The following is a 19,529-nucleotide window of genomic DNA, read 5'->3' as shown; positions in this document are numbered from 1 at the left end:
TGGACATAACTATGGATTATTTGGAACAAAAACAACATTTCTTGTGGAAGTAGCAGTCCTGGGAGTGCATTCTGACGAAGATCAGCAAAGGTAATACAATACTTCTAATACTAATTCTGAGTTTAGTGTGCCCCAAAGTTGGCGGGTGTCAAAATAGCTAGCCGTGATGGCTGAGCTATGTACTCAGAATATTGCAAAATGTGCTTTCGCCGAAAAGCTATTTTACAATCTGAAACAGCGATTCAATAAAGGAGTTCTGTATCTATAATTCTTAAAATAATTGTTATGTGTTTTGTCAACGTTTATGATGAGTAATTTAGTAAATTCACCGGAAATCTTCGGTGGGGATAAATTTTCTGAACATCACACACCAATGTAAAAAGCTGTTTTTTTATATAAATATGAACTTCATTGAACAAAACATGCATGTATTGTATAACATAATGTCCTAGGAGTGTCATCTGATGAAGATCATCAAAGGTCAGTGCTGCATTTAGTTGTGTTTTGGGTTTCTGTGACATATATGCTTGCTTGGAAAATGGCTGTGTGATTATTTTGGGCTATGTACTCTCCTAACATAATCTAATGTTTTGCTTTCGCTGTAAAGCCTTTTTGAAATCGGACAATGTGGTTAGATTCACGAGAGTCTTATCTTTAAAATGGTGTAAAATAGTCGTATGTTTGAAAAATTGAAATTATTGCATTTTTTTGGTATTTGTATTTCGCGCCATGCTGTTCCACTGGCTGTTGAATACAGTGGGACGGTCACGTCCCACTAGCCCAGAGAGGAACCTGTTGGGGATACCCCTTCCCGTTCGGATCCCGATTACGGGATTGCTAGACAAGATACAACGCACGAAATTCAAAACAGAATAAATCGAATAATTTCAATTTCTCAAACAATCAACTATCTTACACCCTTTGAAAGATAAACATCTCCTTAATCTAACCATGTTGTCCGATTTCAAAAAGGCCTTACGGCGAAAGCATAAAGTTAGATTATGTTAGGACAGTACATTGAAAATAGCTGTGTGTAATGTTTTGTCAATGCAAAGACGGGCGTCACCAAAAGCAGAAAACCAGCTAAAATGATGCACTAACCTTTGACAATCTTCATCAGATGACACTCCTAGGACATTATGTTAGACAATACATGCATTTTTTGTTCTATCAAGTTCATATTTATATCCAAAAACAGCGTTTTACAGTGGCAGTGAAATTCAGAAAATATTTTCCCTCAAATACTGCCGGTGAATCAGCGCTACAATTTACAAAATTACTATTCGAAAACATTGGTCAATTATAATATTGTCATTCAAAGAATTATAGATTAACATCTCGTGAATGCAACCGCATTGCCAGATTTCAAAAAGGCTTTACGGCGAAAGCATAAAGTTAGATTATGTTAGGACAGTACATTGAAAATAGCTGTGTGTAATGTTTTGTCAATGCAAAGACAGGCGTCACCAAAAGCAGAAAACCAGCTAAAATGATGCACTAACCTTTGACAATCTTCATCAGATGACACTCCTAGGACATTATGTTAGACAATACATGCATTTTTTGTTCTATCAAGTTCATATTTATATCCAAAAACAGCATTTTACAGTGGCGGTGAAATTCAGAAAATATTTTCCCTCAAATGCTGCCGGTGAACCAGCGCTACAATTTACAAAATTACTATTCGAAAACATTGGTCAATTATAATATTGTCATTCAAAGAATTATAGATTAACATCTCGTGAATGCAACCGCATTGCCAGATTTCAAAATAACTTTACTGGGAAATCACACTTTGCAATAAACGGGGTGCTATGCTAAGAAAAATAGGCTAGGCGATACATGTTAGCGCCATCTTGGAACCATCTAAAATCAAATATACTATTGTAAATATTCACTTACCTTTGATTATCTTCATCAGAAGGCACTTCCAAGAATCCCAGGTCCACAACAAATGTAGTTTTGTTCGAAAAAGTTAATAATTTATGTCCCAATAGCTCCTTCTTCTTAGCGCGTTCTGTAGGCTACTCAAAATGTACCGAAGCCCGCGGGATTTGTCGCTACGAAAGAGCAAAAAAAAATATTTACGTTCGTTCAAACATGTCAAACGTTGTATAGCATAAGTCTTTAGGGCCTTTTTCAATCAGAACTTCAATAATATTCAAGGCGGACGATTGCATTGTCTTATAAAACGTTTCGGAAAGAAAGGGTCCCCACACGCATGCGCGTCATAGTAGACATGGCCATCCGCCTATGACCAACTTTCCAGGCCTCTCGTTCGGTCAGTTTTTACAGGAGAACACTCAAACCACTTTGTAAAGACTGTTGACATCTAGTGGAAGCCTTAGGAAGTGCTAAATGAATCCTAACTCACGGTGTGTTACATAGGCAAAGTGTTGAAGGTGATTCCACAAATCAGATTTCCACTTCCTGCTTAGAATCTTCTCAGGTTTTGGCTTGCCATATGAGTTCTGTTATACTCACAGACACCGTTCAAACAGTTCTAGAAACTTTAGAGTGTTTTCTATCCATATCTACTAATTATATGCATATTCTAGTTACTGGGCAGGAGTAGTAACCAGATTAAATCGGGTACGTTTTTTTATCCGTCCGTGCAAATACTGCCCCCTATCCCCAACAGGTTTTTTAGAGTGTGCTCCTAATCTCAGCTCATTACCTGTATAAAAGACACCTGGGAGCCAGAAATCTTTCCGATTGAGAGGGGGTCAAATACTTATTTCCCTCATTAAAATTCAAATCAATTTATTACATTTTTGACATGCGTTTTCTGGATTTTTTGGTTGTTATTCTGTCTCTCACTGTTCAAATAAACCTACCATTAAAATTATAGACTGATCATTTCTTTGTCAGTGGGCAAACACACAAAATCAGCAGGGGAACAAATACTTTTTCCCTCACTGTATACTGTTGTTCTATACTTTTCTACTGTATGTTAGTCCGTTCCGCTCTGATATCACTTGTCCCATATGTATATAGTCTTAATTCATTCCTACTTAGATTTTTGTGTATTGGGTATATGTTGTGTAATTTGTTAGATATTACTTGTTAGCTATTACTGGACTGTCGGAGCTAGAAGCACAAGCATTTCGGTACTCCCGCAATAACATCTGCTTATCATGTGTATGTGACCAATACAATTTGATTTGATTTGAGACTGCCAAGATAGTGCAAAGCTGTCATCATGGCAAAGGGTGGCTACTTTAAAGAATCTGAAATATCAAATATTTTTTTATTTGTTTAAAACCTGTTGGGGCTAGGGGGCAGTATTTTCACGGCTGGATAAAAAAACGTACCCGATTTAATCTGGTTACTAATCCTACCCAGTAACTAGAATATGCATATACTTATTATATATGGATAGAAAACACCCTAAAGTTTCTAAAACTGTTTGAATGGTGTCTGTGAGTATAACAGAACTCATTTGGCAGGCAAAACCCTGAGACATTTTCTGACAGGAAGTGGATACCTGATGTGTTGAATTACATTTAAGCCTATGCCATTGAAACACACAGGGGTTGATTAATGTTTTGGCACTTCCTATTGCTTCCACTAGATGTCACCAGCCTTTACAAAGTGTTTTGAGTCTTTTACTGTGAGATCTGACCGAACAAGAGCCATGGAACGGTGATGGCCGATTAGACTCTGGCGCGCGAGTTCATGTTGGGTACCCTCGTTCCAATACGTTATAAAAGAGAATGCATTCGTCCACCTTGAATATTATTCATGTTCTGATTAAAAAAGGCACTAATGATTTATGCTATACAACTTTTGACATGTTTGAACGAACGTAAATATATTTTTTCCCCTCGTTCATGACGAGAAGTCCGGCTGGCTTAGATCATGTGCTAACAACACAGATCTTTTTGGATATAAATGATGAGCTTTTTTGAACAAAACTACATTCGTTATGGACCTGTGATACCGGGAAGTGACATCTGATGAAGAGAATCAAAGGTAATGGATTATTTACATAGTATTTTCGATTTTAGATCTCTCCAACATGGCCGTTTGTCTGTATAGCAAAGCATATTTTTCTGGGCGCAGTGCTCAGATTATTGCAAAGTGTGATTTCCCAGTAAGGTTATTTTGAAATCTGGCAAGTTGATTGCGTTCAAGAGATGTAAATCTATAATTCTTTAATTGACAATATAATATTTTACCAATGTTTTCTAATTTTAATTATTTAATTTGTGGTGCTGACTTGACTGCCGGTTATTGGAGGGAAACGATTTCCTCAACATCAATGCCATAGTAAAACGCTGTTTTTGGATATAAATATGAACTTGATAGAACTAAAAATGCATGCATTGTCTAACATAATGTCCTAGGAGTGTCATCTGATGGAGATTGTAAAAGGTTAGTGCATCATTTTAGCTGGTTTTATGGTTTTGGTGACCCTGTCTTTGAATTGACAAAACATTACACACAGCTATTGTCAATGTACTCTCCTAACATAATCTAACTTTTTGCTTTCGCCGTAAAACCTTTTTGAAATCGGACAACGTGGTTAGATTAAGGAGATGTTTATCTTTCAAAGGGTGTAAGATAGTTGTATGTTTGAAAAATTTGAATTTTGACATTTATTTGGTTTCAAATTTGCCGCTCTTGAAATGCACCTGCTGTTGATAGGGTGCACCACGGGTGGCACGCTAGCGTCCCACATAGCCCCATGAAGTTAAAGATGCTTTATTCTGCATTCAACAATTCTATTGCAGGAGAGGTGAGTACCTATCAGTTCCCCCTACTGTCCTTCACCCCTCAGTGCAGTCTGCTGACCATAGCTGAGGCCAGGAAAAGTCTGCCAGTCGAAGTAGGAGCCAAGTTCATTGCCATGCAACGCTCTACTGACCGAGGTAGACTATGCTTTGAGTAGCAACTGACTGACAGTCAGGCAGGCCGGCAGAGACACACACACACACACACACACACACACACACATTTGACTTGACCTTATATTGACTATACTCACATACACACCCCTCTCGTTTTCCCACCCCTCATTTCCACCCTATTTGCCAGGTAATCTTCCATCTCCTTCATAGTAGCCTCAACTGGACCCCATTGCATAACCTCTTGGTCAGCTGTACCCCACCACATAACTTCTAGCCAGGTGAATCAAGAGCTTCACCAGAGACGGCACAGGAAGTGAAACATTCCTCTCCATCATTTTTTTTCTTTCATTTAAGGTCAATGAACTAAGTAGACCAGACCCAGCTGCTATCACATTGGTGTCTATGGGAGAGCCACCCCCTTAAGTATACAATGGTAAACGTCGTGAATGAGCTATCTTCATTTATCCACCATCACCCTGGCCCAGCCGGGGACTCTGAAACTCCACCCTCAGTGCGTCTTTGGTTCCCAAGTGGCGCAGAGGTCTAAGACACTGCATCTCAGTGCTAGAGGTGTCACTACAGACCCTGGTTCGATTCCATGCTGTATCACAACCGGCCATGATTGGGAGTCCCATAGGGTGGTGCACAATTGGCCCAGTGTAATCCAGGTTAGTGTTTGACTGGGGTAGGCTGTCATTGTAAATAAGAATTTGTTCTTAACTGACTTGCCTAGTTAAATAAAGGTAAAATAAAAAAGATCCCCAAATATGGAGGAAGTCCACCTGCTTGCCCTGCCCCTCCAGTACTGGTTACATCATATTTACTTGAACAATAAAGTTGTTGCTTGAGTCAATACTTTTAAAGATACAGTTGAAGTCATACATTTACATACACCTTAGCCAAATACATTTAGACTCAGTTTTTCACAATTCCTGACATTTAATCCTAATAAAAATCCCATGTCTTAGGTCAGTCAGGATCACCACTTTATTTTAAGAATGTGAAATGTCAGAATAGTGGAGAAAATGATTTATTTCAGCTTTTATTTCTTTCATCACATTCCCAGTGGGTCAGAAGTTTACATACACTCAATTAGTATTCGGGAGCATTGCCTTTAAATTGTTTAAGTTGGGTCAAACGTTTCGGGTAGCCTTCCACAAGAGACTTCTGCCCAAACGCGCTGTGCACAATATTCTGGGGATGAGGTTACTAGCTAGCTAACTTTTTGCAAGGGAACGCAAAACATTTTGCAAGAGAACGCTCAACATTTTGCGAGGGAACCCAACTTTGTTTTGCCAAGGATTGCAAAATAATGATCTTCTTTATTTTCACATGTCCCTTCAAGGATTCTGTATTAGAGTATAGGAGTAACTCTGGTAGGCCTAAAACATTCTTCCTCACCTCAAGTTCAACTGTCGGAGTCAGTTGGAGCGAAAACCAAACACTGCATTCCACATTAAGAACCTCATAACAACGGTCAATCATGTTGGTGTGATGGTTTGGGGATGCTTTCCTACCTCAGGACCTGGATAACTTGCCTTAATAGAAGGAAGCATGAATTCTGCTCTGAATCAGAGAATTCTACAGGAGAATGTCAGGGCATCCATCTGTGAGCTGAAGCGCAGCTGGGTCATGGAACAAAACAATGACCAAAAACACACAATCAAGTCTACATGAAAATGGCTAAAAAGCAAAACAATTGAAGTTTTGAAATGGCCTAGTCAAAGTCCAGACCTAATCACAATAGCCCTTAAGCACATTCCATGATCGAACATTCTAAACACACTCCCTCCCGGCGTGGCAATTTCCGGTGGCACCTACTATAGAACGGAAGTCAGTCTAGTTGTTATCGACGATATAACGTTACTACCACTATGTCGCAGTTTTTTACTAGGTATCTTCAGGACTTCCCTCAAATTAATATTAATGATGTACTTCGAATTGTTAAATCATCCTCTGAGACTCCAGCTAGCAGAATGAAAAGGGGTTCAAGATGTATATAGGAAGCTACATAGACAACTATGAAGGTGAGTACCAAGTCAGTGACAGATATAACGTTAGCTAGCTACAATCATATTAGCTAGCTAATTTAACTATTAACTGTAGCTAGCTAGTTACTTCGTAAAATGATGTAACGTTGACAGAATCTACCGGAGAATGTGTGTATTTTCGTTAGCTTGGTTAAGTTATGCTTGCTAGCTATATTTGCTAGCTAAAAATAATTGTTATTCATGTCTTCTACACAGTATCTAACAAAGATACATTGACAGGGGAGATCACCCTGAGGGCTGCCTGTCACAGGTCCATGAGGAAGAGTGAAACGCCGCACAGCATGAGAGTAGGGAAAGGTTATAGATAGCTACTAGGGACCTTGTTAAACATCTCCTGTGGGACACTGTCATCATGGTCAAAATGTGTTGGAACAGTGACTACGTTTAATCTTAACAATAGATAGATATTAATGATGGGTCCCAATCCCAATTTAGAATTGCCCACTTAACTGCTTATTTGGTAAAGATCTGTTGATGCAGTGTTTGGTAATTGTGTTACTGAGACACAATGTATTCCTGTATAGTTAAATGATCCCCTAGTTAAGAAGACTAGACACTACTATGTTTATTGTTATTTGTGGGCCGCATCATTCTTGTTTCTCATTTCAGTCTTTCATCACACGTATCTTCACAGATGGTGTTAAAGCACTCCGTACCAGTGATAGTGGTTCAAAGCCACTGCTCCTGTGTTGCAGGAAGTGCTATGTGCAATTATCTGGTGGCCCTTCTTTACCAGACAGCGCACTACTCTCAACTAAACATTCCTGCTGCACCACCAGTTCACAGCTGCACAGACACAGAACAGAATTGGCACAAGCCAAGAACACTTGTGAGTCCATCAATATCCATAAAAAAATGCACCTGAAAAGTATTCAGCCAATGTAACATTAAATCCTACTAACATTAGTTCCGTAAACCTACTAACTCGTGTGCTGATGGAATAAGGTAAGTTGGAGGTTCCTAGAATGGAAACATTTTAGAAAACATTTTCTAGTGATTTTTTTTTGTGTGTCCAAATGACAAGCCTAAACAGTGGCGTCTTTACGATGTAATGACAAATGTTTGGGACAAAGACTGGGGGGAAATATATAATCTGTATATTTTAATCCATTTTATTTGAACTTTCGGGCTTGTGCTGTTTCTGGAAAAGTTACATGAGTCTTTGTCATAGTAATCTCTCCAACCTGATGTTAAGGTTTTAAAATGTTTTGCAGAAGTTCTCTCTACAAAGCACTCAATGGATACATGCCTGACATGGACCTTCTCCGCGTCTCAGAAACATATGCCAACTCTTTTCCACTTACTGCCCCTCTTGTGACAACAATGGAAATGTCAGCTGACGTGCCCCTAGTTGAGTCCGCCTTTGGGCCAGTATGTGCGTCTGGGTCATTAGACACCATTAGACATGCACCTGTCTGGGGAGTGGACATGACTGTTTATTTCTGTAACAGTGGTATGGCCTAATATTTACTGTTGCTATGGTTATGTCTATGACCTATATCTATAACCCTGTCTTAGGAACTATTGCTGTGGCTCTAAAGTTTCTATGCCCGAATATGAAACCAAACAAAAATTAGTGCAAGGCAAAAAGATAACGGTGGCTAAATGCCAGAGGGGATGAATCATAAAGAGGAGTTACTATGTGTGTGACGTAAGGATGTAACCTGTATAAAGAGTGTGTGTGCCAAGACTGGAAAGGTAGTTGTTTTTATGAACCAGCTCGGATGTTATTATATTGTAATAAAAGTCTATTTCAACTCACAGGCTCCGGTATTTGAGAAATATTATTGACTGAATATTTCCACGACACACCCTCCCGAACTTGTCCCACAGGTGCTGCACCACCTGGGGATGTAGGCTCCAGTCCCAAGGTGGCGGGCCCTTCTTCGAGAGCATATCCGCTGCCACATTTAGGATGCCAGGTACAGGGGCAGAGCAGGCACTTTCATTACAGGAATCATGGTGCTAATGCACTGTACTGTTTGACCAAATCATGGTTTTAGCCGCCCCAAAAAATAGGATGTTTTGAGGGAGGTGACAATGTAGAATGTGCTTTTTTTAACGATCCATGATTTTGGATATCGAACTGATGACAGAGTCGAAGCAGGTCTCTTTGCTGATTCCGCAATTTGACTTTGAATGTGAGTTTGTGTGACCTCAGCTCAGCCAGGAAACCGGGCCGGCCCTTTTTGGTAGGGGGGGGGGACTGTTGCCCACTGATCAGTCAAAGGCTCATTATTGTAACGGCTGTCTGAAGAGAGAGTAGACCAAGGTGCAGCGGAGTTAGTGTTCATCATGAATATTTAACTTTACTGGGTAATCACACTTTGCGATACTCAGAAAAATAGGCTACCGTTACAGGTCAGCGCCATCTTGGAACAATCGCATATCAAATCTACTCTTGTATACTATTGTCAATAATCCCTTACCTTTGATTATCTTCATCAGAAAGCACTTCCAGGAATCCCAGGTCCACAACAAATGTATTTTCGTTCGAAAAAGTTAATCCTTTATGTCCCAATAGCTTGTTGTTGTTAGCGCGTTCTGAAGGCTGCACCAAAAGTACCGTTGTCCGCGGGACTCCTCTCTTACCAAAATGGAACAAAAAATATATTTAAGTTCGTTCAAACATGTCAAACGTTGTATAACATAAATCTTTAGGGCCTTTTTCAACCAGAGCTCCAATAATATTCAAGGGGGACGGTTGCATTGTCTTTCTAAACGTTTCGAAAGGGGAGGGTAGCCAGGGGCGCCGGCGTCATAATGGTGATGGCCCTCCCCATGTGACCACTTTCCACAGACTCTCATTCTGTCAGTTTTCACAGTAGAAGGCTCAAACCACTTTGTAAAGACTGGGGACATCTAGTGGAAGCAATAGGAAGTGGTCAATGAACCATAGCTCACGGTGTGATTAATAGGCAACGTGATGAAGTTGAGTCCGCAATTCAGAATTCCACATCCTGTTACGATCTGTCTCGGGGTTTTGACTGCCATATGAGTTCTGTTATACTCACAAACACCATTCAAACAGTTTTAGAAACTTTAGGGTGTTTTCTATCCACAAGTATTAATTATATGCATATCCTAGCTTCTGAGTTTGAGTAGTAGGCCGTTTAAAATGGGCACGAATTTCTTTCAAAATGCGCTGTGGCGCCCCCTATCCTAGGCGACCGTCAAGAGGTTAATTCGGGTACGTTTTTTATCCGGCCGTGAAAATACTGCCCCCTATCCATAACAGGTTAAAATGGGCACAATTTTTTTTCAAAAGTCGCTGTAGCGCCCCCTATCCTAGGCGACCGTCAAGAGGTTTTAAGAAAGAACACTATACAAACAAAACAAGAAAAACCGACAGCCAAACAGTACTGACAGCGAACACACTGAACAGAAACAATTACCCACAAAACCCAAAGGAGAAACATGCTCCTTATGTGTGACTCCCAATCAGCAACAACGAGCTTCAGCTGTGCCTGATTGGGAGCCACACACGGCCCAAAACAAAGAAATACAAAAACATAGAAAAAATAACATAGAACGCCCACCCAATGTAACACCCTGGCCTAACCAAAATAAAGAACAAAAACCCCTCTCTATGGCCAGGGCGTTACAGTACCCCCCCCCCAAGGTGCGGACTCCGGCCGCAAAACCTGACACTGAAGGGGAGGGTCCGTGTGGGCCTTCTTACAGTGGTGGCTCAGGTGCGTGACGTGGCCTCTGTTCCACCCTTGGCGTCGCCCTCTTAGGTAGCGCACCTGGCTGCGCCGAAGGTCTGGTGGGCGACCCTGAGTGCGCCCAGCTCGCGGGCGGCCCTGGTTGCGCCCGGCTGGCGGGTGGCAATGGCTGCGCCCGGCTGGCAGGCGGCGATGGCTGCGCCCGGCTGGCGGGCGGCGATGGCTGGCGGGCGGCGATGACTGCGCCCGGCTGGCGGGTGGCGATGGCTGCGCCCGGCTGGCGGGCGACCCTGGTTGCACCCGGCTGGTGGGCGTCCCTGGCTGCGCCCGGCTGGCGGGCGGCCCTGGCGGCACTGACCCAGGATTCACCAGGCTGGGGAGATATGAAGGAGGTCTGGCCCTGGGCGCAGGCACAGGACTCACCAGTCTGGCGGGCGGCTCTGGCGGCTCCGGCGGCTCCGGGCTGGCGGGCGGCTCTGGCGGCTCTGGCCCAGGATTCACCAGGCTGGGGAGACATGAAGGAGGCCTGGCCCTGGGCACAGGCACAGGACTCACCAGGCTGGGGAGACATGAAAGAGGCCTGGCCCTAGGCGTAGGCACAGGACTCACTGGGCTGGCGGGCGGCTCTGACTGCTTTGGACAGGCAGGCGGCTCTGGCGGCTCTGGACAGGCGGGCGGCTCTGACTGCTATGGACAGGCGGGTGGCTCTGACTGCTCCGGACAGGCGGGCGGCTCTGGACAGGCGGGCGGCTCTGGCGGCTCCTGACTGGCGGGCGGCTCTGGCAGCTCCGGACTGGCGGGCGGCTCTGGCGGCTCCGGACTGGCGGGCGGCTCTGGCGGCTCCGGACTGGCGGGCGGCTCTGGCGGCTCCGGACTGGCGGGCGGCTCTGGCGGCTCCGGACTGGCGGGCAGCTCTGGCTGCTCCGGACTGGCGAGACCCACTGGAGGCCTGGTCCGAGGAGGTGGCACAGGAGAGACCAGGATGGGGAGACCCACTGGAGGCCTGGTCCGTGGAGGAGGCACAGGCTTAAGCAGGATTGGGAGACCAACTGGAGGCCTGGTCCGTGGAGGCGACACAGGAGAGACCAGGATGGGGAGACCCACTGGAGGCCTGGTCCGTGGAGCAGGCAGAGGACTGACCAGGATGGGGAGACCCACTGGAGGCCTGGTCCGAGGAGGAGGCACAGGACTGACCAGGATGGGGAGACCCACTGGAGGCCTGGTCCGTGGAAGCGGCACAGGAGAGACCAGGATGGGGAGACCCACTGGAGGCCTGGTCCGTGGAGCAGGCACAGGACCAACCAGGATGGGGAGACATACAGGAGGCCTGGTTCTGGGCGCAGGCACAGGATAGACCGGGTCCTGAAGACGCACTGGAGGTCTAGAGCGCACGGCCTGCACAACCCGTCCAGGCTCGATGCCCAATCTCCCCCGGCAGATGTTAGGAGCTGGGATGTAACGCACCGGGCTCTCCACGCATACTGGGGACACCGTGCGCTTTACTACATAACACGGTGCCTGACCAGTATTACGTTGCCTCCTGTAAGCACGGGGAGCTGGCTCAGGTCTCCAACCTGACTCTGCCACACTCCCCGTGTGCCCCCCCAACATTTTTTGGGGGGCTGCCTCTCGGGCTTCCTTCCCAGCTGTGTTCCCTCATACCGTTGCCGTTGGTCCTTCTTTCCTGCTGCCTCCACTCTTCTGAGTGCCTCTACCTGTTCCCATGGGAGGCAATCCCTTCCGACCAGGATCTCTTCCCAAGTGTAGGATCCCTTGCCGTCCAGGATGTCCAGTCCTTTCTCTCCCTGGTCCAGGATCCTTGCTCCTCCTGGCACTGCTCCTTCCTCCACTGCTTGGTCTGTTGTTGGTGGGTAATTCTGTAACGGCTGTCTGAAGAGAGAGTAGACCAAGGTGCAGCGGAGTTAGTGTTCATCATGAATATTTAATTAAGAAAGAACACTATACAAAAAAAAAAAAAAACGACAGCCAAACAGTACTGACAGCGAACACACTGAACAGAAACAATTACCCACAAAACCCAAAGGAAAAACATGCTCCTTATGTGTGACTCCCAATCAGCAACAACGAGCTTCAGCTGTGCCTGATTGGGAGCCACACACGGCCCAAAACAAAGAAATACAAAAACATAGAAAAAATAACATAGAACGCCCACCCAATGTAACACCCTGGTCTAACCAAAATAAAGAACAAAAACCCCTCTCTATGGCCAGGGCGTTACAATTATAAATTGTGAGAGAAATTGTGCAATTAAAACAAACAACAAATCCTGTGAGCCTTTGACTGAGCCGCCTGCAGCTCACCCAGCCCAAAATTGTCCAGCCCATCTAACATTTGCCAAAATTGCCAGATGGCCAATCCACCCCTGAGCTGATCTAAACAAAAAACAAACAATCCCCCCCACACACACACTAACACTGAGCTAGGTAGAGGAGATCTAACAGCAGCAACAGCAGTAGGAGCAGGGAACAACCACTCATCCCCCATTAATGGAGCCCCAGGAGAATACAGCAGAGATCAATAATGATACAGATAGAAAGAGGAAGAGAGACCCTTTGATCTCTGACTGAGATGAGTGTTTCCTACTTATTTACCTACCGTATAATGCACACCCGCACACATGCATGTGCGCACACACACACAGGTGCACACACACACACACTGAGTTTAGAGTCTCTGTTACTGTTTCATTTCGTCCCTCTCCTTTTTATTCCTGTCAGCATTTTTTTTCTTCAGACAGAGCTGAGCAAGAGACATTCAGCCCAGACTGGTACCAAGATAATGTACACCATCGATTTTTGCATCACCACATGCACTAGTGGTGCGCCGCTTAGATGTTTGTTCAACCGCACCCGCCCGCAATCGCTAATAACCCATCTGCAACCGCCCCCACTATATGTGATAAAGTGAAAATCTGAGGCCCTCATCCAACCCTAACCCGCAAGTATAGAAAATGTGCTGTAGGGTACAGTCAGAGAAGGCCGATTTTTTTTTTGTTGACAGGGGGTGCTGGATTTTTTGTTTCTGCTTATTATTTCTGACATTTTGTTAGTGAACTTATCTGTAATTAGAAACACGCAGCTTCTCTTTTGTCATTATACATTATGTTGCACTAGAATACAAAATAAAACCCTTATTCACCAGAATAATGTCATAAATGATAGAATGAATGCTTCAATCTCGTTCTCTGTCATCTATGCTTCTTTCGTAGAGCAAATACCTTTAGGGACTGGGAGAAAATGCAATAACAAAAACAAAAAAAGGGAAAGATATTATTTTGCAACATTTCCAAATGACTTCAGTTTGACCGGTTGTAAGGAAATAATAAAGTTGTGAAAACGACCCAATATGTTTGTGATAAGATTTCAGTTCAGCTTGGAAGCATACTTTATGTGATTGAAATACTATCAGATTTTCGGATGCTGATAAAGATAGCACCTACAGATGGCGCATTCACATTCTCTCAAGATGCCGAAATAAAGAAATCCTATTTCTCCACTCCTGTTCCTGAGTCAAAATGTAGCCTACATTTGGTGTAGCCTATCATTTTATTGGTGTAGCATAATATTAAGGCTATGTGAGAGGTTACAGACCTACAGTCAGTGTCCAGATTTCAGTTTCCAATGAACCCATCTGAACAGTAGGCTACAGTTCCCTTGAGTTGCCATAGGCCTATTTGAAGTCCCCATATTGTGACTGTCAAATTTATATAGCGCCTCCCCACTGAGCACAGACATCAATTCAACGCCTATTCCACATTGGTTCAATGCAACTTAATTGAAATTACGTGGAAACAACATTGATTTAACCAGTGTGTGCCCAGTGGGCCACAAGCATCGCACATTACATAGGCACTGCTGTCATCCTCTTTTATCACTTCACCAAATCTTTCTCAAACATTACCTTCTATTTATTTCCAACTCTCCATTTCGCAGCTTTTCTCTTAATGAATTAAACTCAGTGGATCGACATAAACTTTTTCAGACAGTTCACAAAAGCATTTGGCACTTGGGTGTAGGCTATTTTGCAGTGTAAAGTTAGGTCCTAAAGCTTAGGCTTATGCACTAATGCCAGATAGCCTAAAATAATGAAAGAAAAACCTTAATGTAGACTATTGACATAAATTGCACAAAAATGATAGGTTTAGGGATTTATGTATTGTGCATTTTATGTATTGTTTTTCTCTTTATTCAACCTGCTTCATCCACACAATATTTAATGACCCTAAACCTGGCTGCCCTGCAGATATAACCACTTGGTCTCATAAACTGGATGTAACATAGTAAAGGTAAATCCCCGACACTTAAGACTCATCATGGACAACGTTAGCAATTTAGCTAAAGAGCAACCTTTCAACTACTTACAACTGTTTAGCTACTTTGCAACTATGTAGCATGTTAGCTAACCCTTCCCTTAACCCCAACCGTAACCCTTTTAGCTAACCCTAACCTTAACCCTTTTACCTAACTCCCGAACTTAACCCTAACCCTTAGCCTAGTTAACGTTAGCCAGCTAGCTAACATTAGCTACCTAGCTAGAATTCATAACATATCATACGTTTTCAAATTCGTAACGTATCGTGTGAAATGGGTGATGGAAATCCACAAATTAATACATCCATACTATCAGGTTTCAGGTATGACCCAGATGCAGACAGTGACAAAGAAAAAACTTGTATTTCTAGTACAGGGGCAGGCAAACGACAGGTCAAAGGCAGGCAGATGTCAGTAATCCAGAGAGGGTGCAAAAGGTCCAGAACGGTGGGCAGTCTCAGGGTCAGGGCAGGCAGGGGTCAATAACCCAGTGAGGTGGGGCAAGGTATAGAACGGCAGGCAGGGTCAGGGCAGGCAGAACGGACAAAACCGGGAAGGACTAGAAAACAGGAGCAAGAACAGACGCTGGTAGGTTTCACGAAACAAAACAAACTGGCAATAGACACACAGAGAACACAGGTATAAATACACAGGGGATAATGGGGAAGATGGGTGACAACTGGAGGGGGGTGGAGATAAGCACAAGGACAGGTGAAACAGATCAGGGTGTGACACACATACAAAATGTAACATATCACACCAAATGGAGTGTCTCGTATTTATATAGAGAATAATACGAAATGCTCTGAGGCCAGGTTGTGGGTCAACCCCTGCATCTCTAACACACACACACACACACACACACACACACACACACACACACACACACACACACACACACACACACACACACACACACACACACACACACACACACACACAATTAATAAAGTTCGACACCATTTATTTACTTTATATTTTATTAGTTTCTGTGGAGATAAGTACTTTTTATTTTTTACATTTTATTTAACCTTTATTTAATTAGGGAAGTCCGTTAAAAACAAATTCTTATTTACAATGACGGCCTACCCAGGGCAAACCCGGACAAAACTGTCCCAATTGTGCACCGCCCTATGGGACTCCCAATCGCGGCCGGAAGTGATGCAGCCTGGATCCAAACCAGGGACTGCAGGGATGCCTCTTGCACTGAGATGCAGTGCCTTAGACCGCTGCGCCACTCGGGAGAATACCTCCCCAATATCAGTCTAACATGACTTACTCAAAGTCCCCATCGACACCTAATTTTGACGTCGCCAAAAACGACTTCAACAAAGGGAGCGAAAAAAGCATTGTCAGCATTCAAATGTGTTCCAAATGGCACCCTATTTCCATGGTAGTGCACTGCTTTTGACCACAACACTTAAGAGGTTGTGGTCAAAAGTAGTGCACGATACTACAGGCCATAAGGGGATTCTGTTTTCCCAAACCTTTACAGAGGCAAGGAGTCTGAAATCAGCCTCTGTTCTGGGGAGAATAACAGCCCATGTGTGTTCCAAATGGCACCCTATTCCCTATGGGCCCTGGTCAAAAGTAGTGCACAACATAGGGAAAAGGGTGCCATTTGGGATGCAAATTATCTTTGGAACAATTCAGCTAGCTAACGAGCTAATGATTTATTCTCATTCTCTCTTGTCCCATTGGCATTGAATGAGAGAGAGGTGCGTATGTATGTGGCATCTCCAACATCACCAGCTAATTTCTTTCACTCTCTCTCACTCCTTCTCACTCTCTCTTTCTCTCTCTCAGTTCAAAGGGCTTTATTGGCATGGGAAACAAACAATTGAATTCGGAAGTTTACATACACCTTAGCAAAATACATTAAAACTCAGTTTTTCAAAATTCCTGACATTTAATATAGTAAAAGTATAGCAATAGCTCCCTGTCTTAGGTCAGTTAGGATCACCACTTTATTTTAAGAATGTGAAATGTCAGAATAATAGTAGAGAGAATGATTTATTTCCGCTTTTATTTATTTCATCACATTCCCAGTGGGTCAGATTTTTACATACACTCAATTAGTATTTGGTAGCATTGCCTTTAAATTGTTTAACTTGGGTCAAACGTTTCGGGTAGCCTTCCACAAGCTTCCCACAATAAGTTGGGTGAATTTTGGCCCGTTCCTCCTGACAGAGCTGGTGTAACTGAGTCAGATTTGTAATCCTTGCTTGACACACGCTTTTTCAGTTCTGCCCACACATTTTCTATAGGATTGAGGTCAGGGCTTTGTGATGGCCACTCCAATACCTTGACTTCGTTGTCCTTAAGACTTTTTGCCACAACTTTGGAAGTATGCTTGGGGTCATTGTCCATTTGGAAGACCCATTTGCGACCAAGCTTTAACTTCCTGACTGATGTCTTGTGATGTTGCTTAACCTGTTAGGGCTAGGGGGCAGCATTGACACGGCTGGATAAAAAACATACCCGATTTAATCTGGTTACCACTCCTACCCAGTAACTAGAATATGCATATACTTATTACATATGGATAGAAAACACCCTAAATTTTCTAAAACTGTTTGAATGGTGTCTGTGAGTATAACAGAACTCAAATGGCAGGTCAAAACCTGAGAGATTCCTTTACAGGAAGTGGCCTGTCTGACCATTTGTTGAACTTCTTTTCCATCTCTATCATTTACTAAGGATCTCTGCTCTAACGTGACACTTCCCACGTCGTCCATAGGCGCTCAGAGCCCGGGAAAAAACAGAATGTCGTCATTCCAGCCCCAGGCTGAAACACATTATCGCCTTTCTCAAGTGGCCGATCAAGAGACACTGGCTTATGTGCGTGACCCCGACCGCCCCCGCCTTTGGGATTTTTTCCTCTGTTTGCCGAAAAGGAGATTCCCTGTCGGAATATTATCGCTTTTCTACGAGAAAAATGTTGTAAAAATTGATTTTAAACAGCGGTTGACATGCTTCGAAGTACGGTAATGGAATACTTAGAATTTTATTGTCACGAATTGCGCCATGCGCGTGACACTTCTTTACTATTTCGGATAGTGTCTTGAACGCACGAACAAAACGCCGCTATTCGGATATAACGATGGATTATTTTGGACCAAACCAACATTTGTTATTGAAGTAGCAGTCCTGGGTGTGTATTCTGACGAAGACAACAAAAGGTAATGAAACTTTTATAATAGTAAATATGATTATGGTGAGTGCTAAACTTGCCGGGTGTCTAAATAGCGAGCCCGTGATGCCTGGGCTATGTACTTAGAATATTGCAAAATGTGCTTTCACCAAAAAGCTATTTTAAAATCGGACATATCGAGTGCATAGAGGAGGTCTGTATCTATAATTCTTAAAATAATTGTTATGCTTTTTGTGAACGTTTATCGTGAGTAATTTAGTAAAATGTTAGCGAATTCCCCGGAAGTTTGCGGGGGTATGCTAGTTCTGAACGTCACATGCTAATGTAAAAAGCTGGTTTTTGATATAAATATGAACTTGATTGAACAAAACATGCATGTATTGTATAACATAATGTCCTAGGGTTGTCATCTGATGAAGATCATCAAAGGTGAGTGCTGCATTTAGCTGTCTTCTGGGTTTTGGTGACATTATATGCTGGCTTGAAAAATGGGTGTCTGATTATTTCTGGCTTGGTACTCTGCTGACATAATCTAATGTTTTGCTTTCGTTGTAAAGCCTTTTTGAAATCGGACAGTGTGGTTAGATTAACGAGAGTCTTGTCTTTAAATGGCTGTAAAATAGTCATATGTTTGAGAAATTGAAGTAATAGGATTTTTAAGGTTTTGAAAATCGCGCCACAGGATAGCAGTGGCTGTTACGTAGGTGGGACGAATTCATCCCGCCTAGCCTAGAGAGGTTAAATATATCCACATAATTTTCCTCCCTCGTGATGCCATCTATTATGTGAAGGGCACCAGTCACTCCTGCAGCAAAGCACCCCCACAACATGATGCTGCCACCTGCCACAGGGATTCAGAGACATATGTTTCCATAGCCTCCGTCTTCGCCTGTGACAGGGGATACACGTGACTCCTGGGAAGTGTGGCGTCTACAAGGAGATTTATCGCACAATCCCCCGTCGATGGGATGGTAATTGAGTCGCCTTCTTTTTGGAGAAGGCGAGAGCCAAATCGGCATATTCGGGGGGAATGCGCACGGTGGAGACTTGGTCTGGACTTTCCACCGTAGTAGCGCCACGTAGTAGCAACGGAAACCCCTAAACACCTCCCCGAGCACTCTCGCGACCACCCCATGAGAGCCCTCCATTGCCATGAAACAGTGGGGTCATGACAAGCTAACCAGGGTAGTCCTAGCACCACGGGAAACGCAGGAGAGTCAATGAGGAAGAGACTGATTCTCTCCTTATGACCCCCCTGTGTCACCATGCCCAGAGGAGCGGTGGCCTCCCTAATCAACCCTGACCCTAATGGTCGACTGTCTAAGGCGTGAACTGGGAACGATGGGGATCCCTAAACTATGGGCGAATGATCTGTCTATAAAATTCCCAGCCGCGCCTGAATCGACGGGCGCCTTATGCTGGGAATGCGGGGAAAACTCAGGAAAAGTAAAAAACAAAAACATGTGTGCAAC

This window comes from Salmo salar, chromosome ssa10 (genome assembly GCF_905237065.1).
Source record: "Salmo salar chromosome ssa10, Ssal_v3.1, whole genome shotgun sequence".
NCBI lineage: Eukaryota > Metazoa > Chordata > Actinopteri > Salmoniformes > Salmonidae > Salmo > Salmo salar.
The sequence above is the reverse complement of the archived record's forward strand: the minus strand, read 5'-3'. Positions refer to the sequence as shown.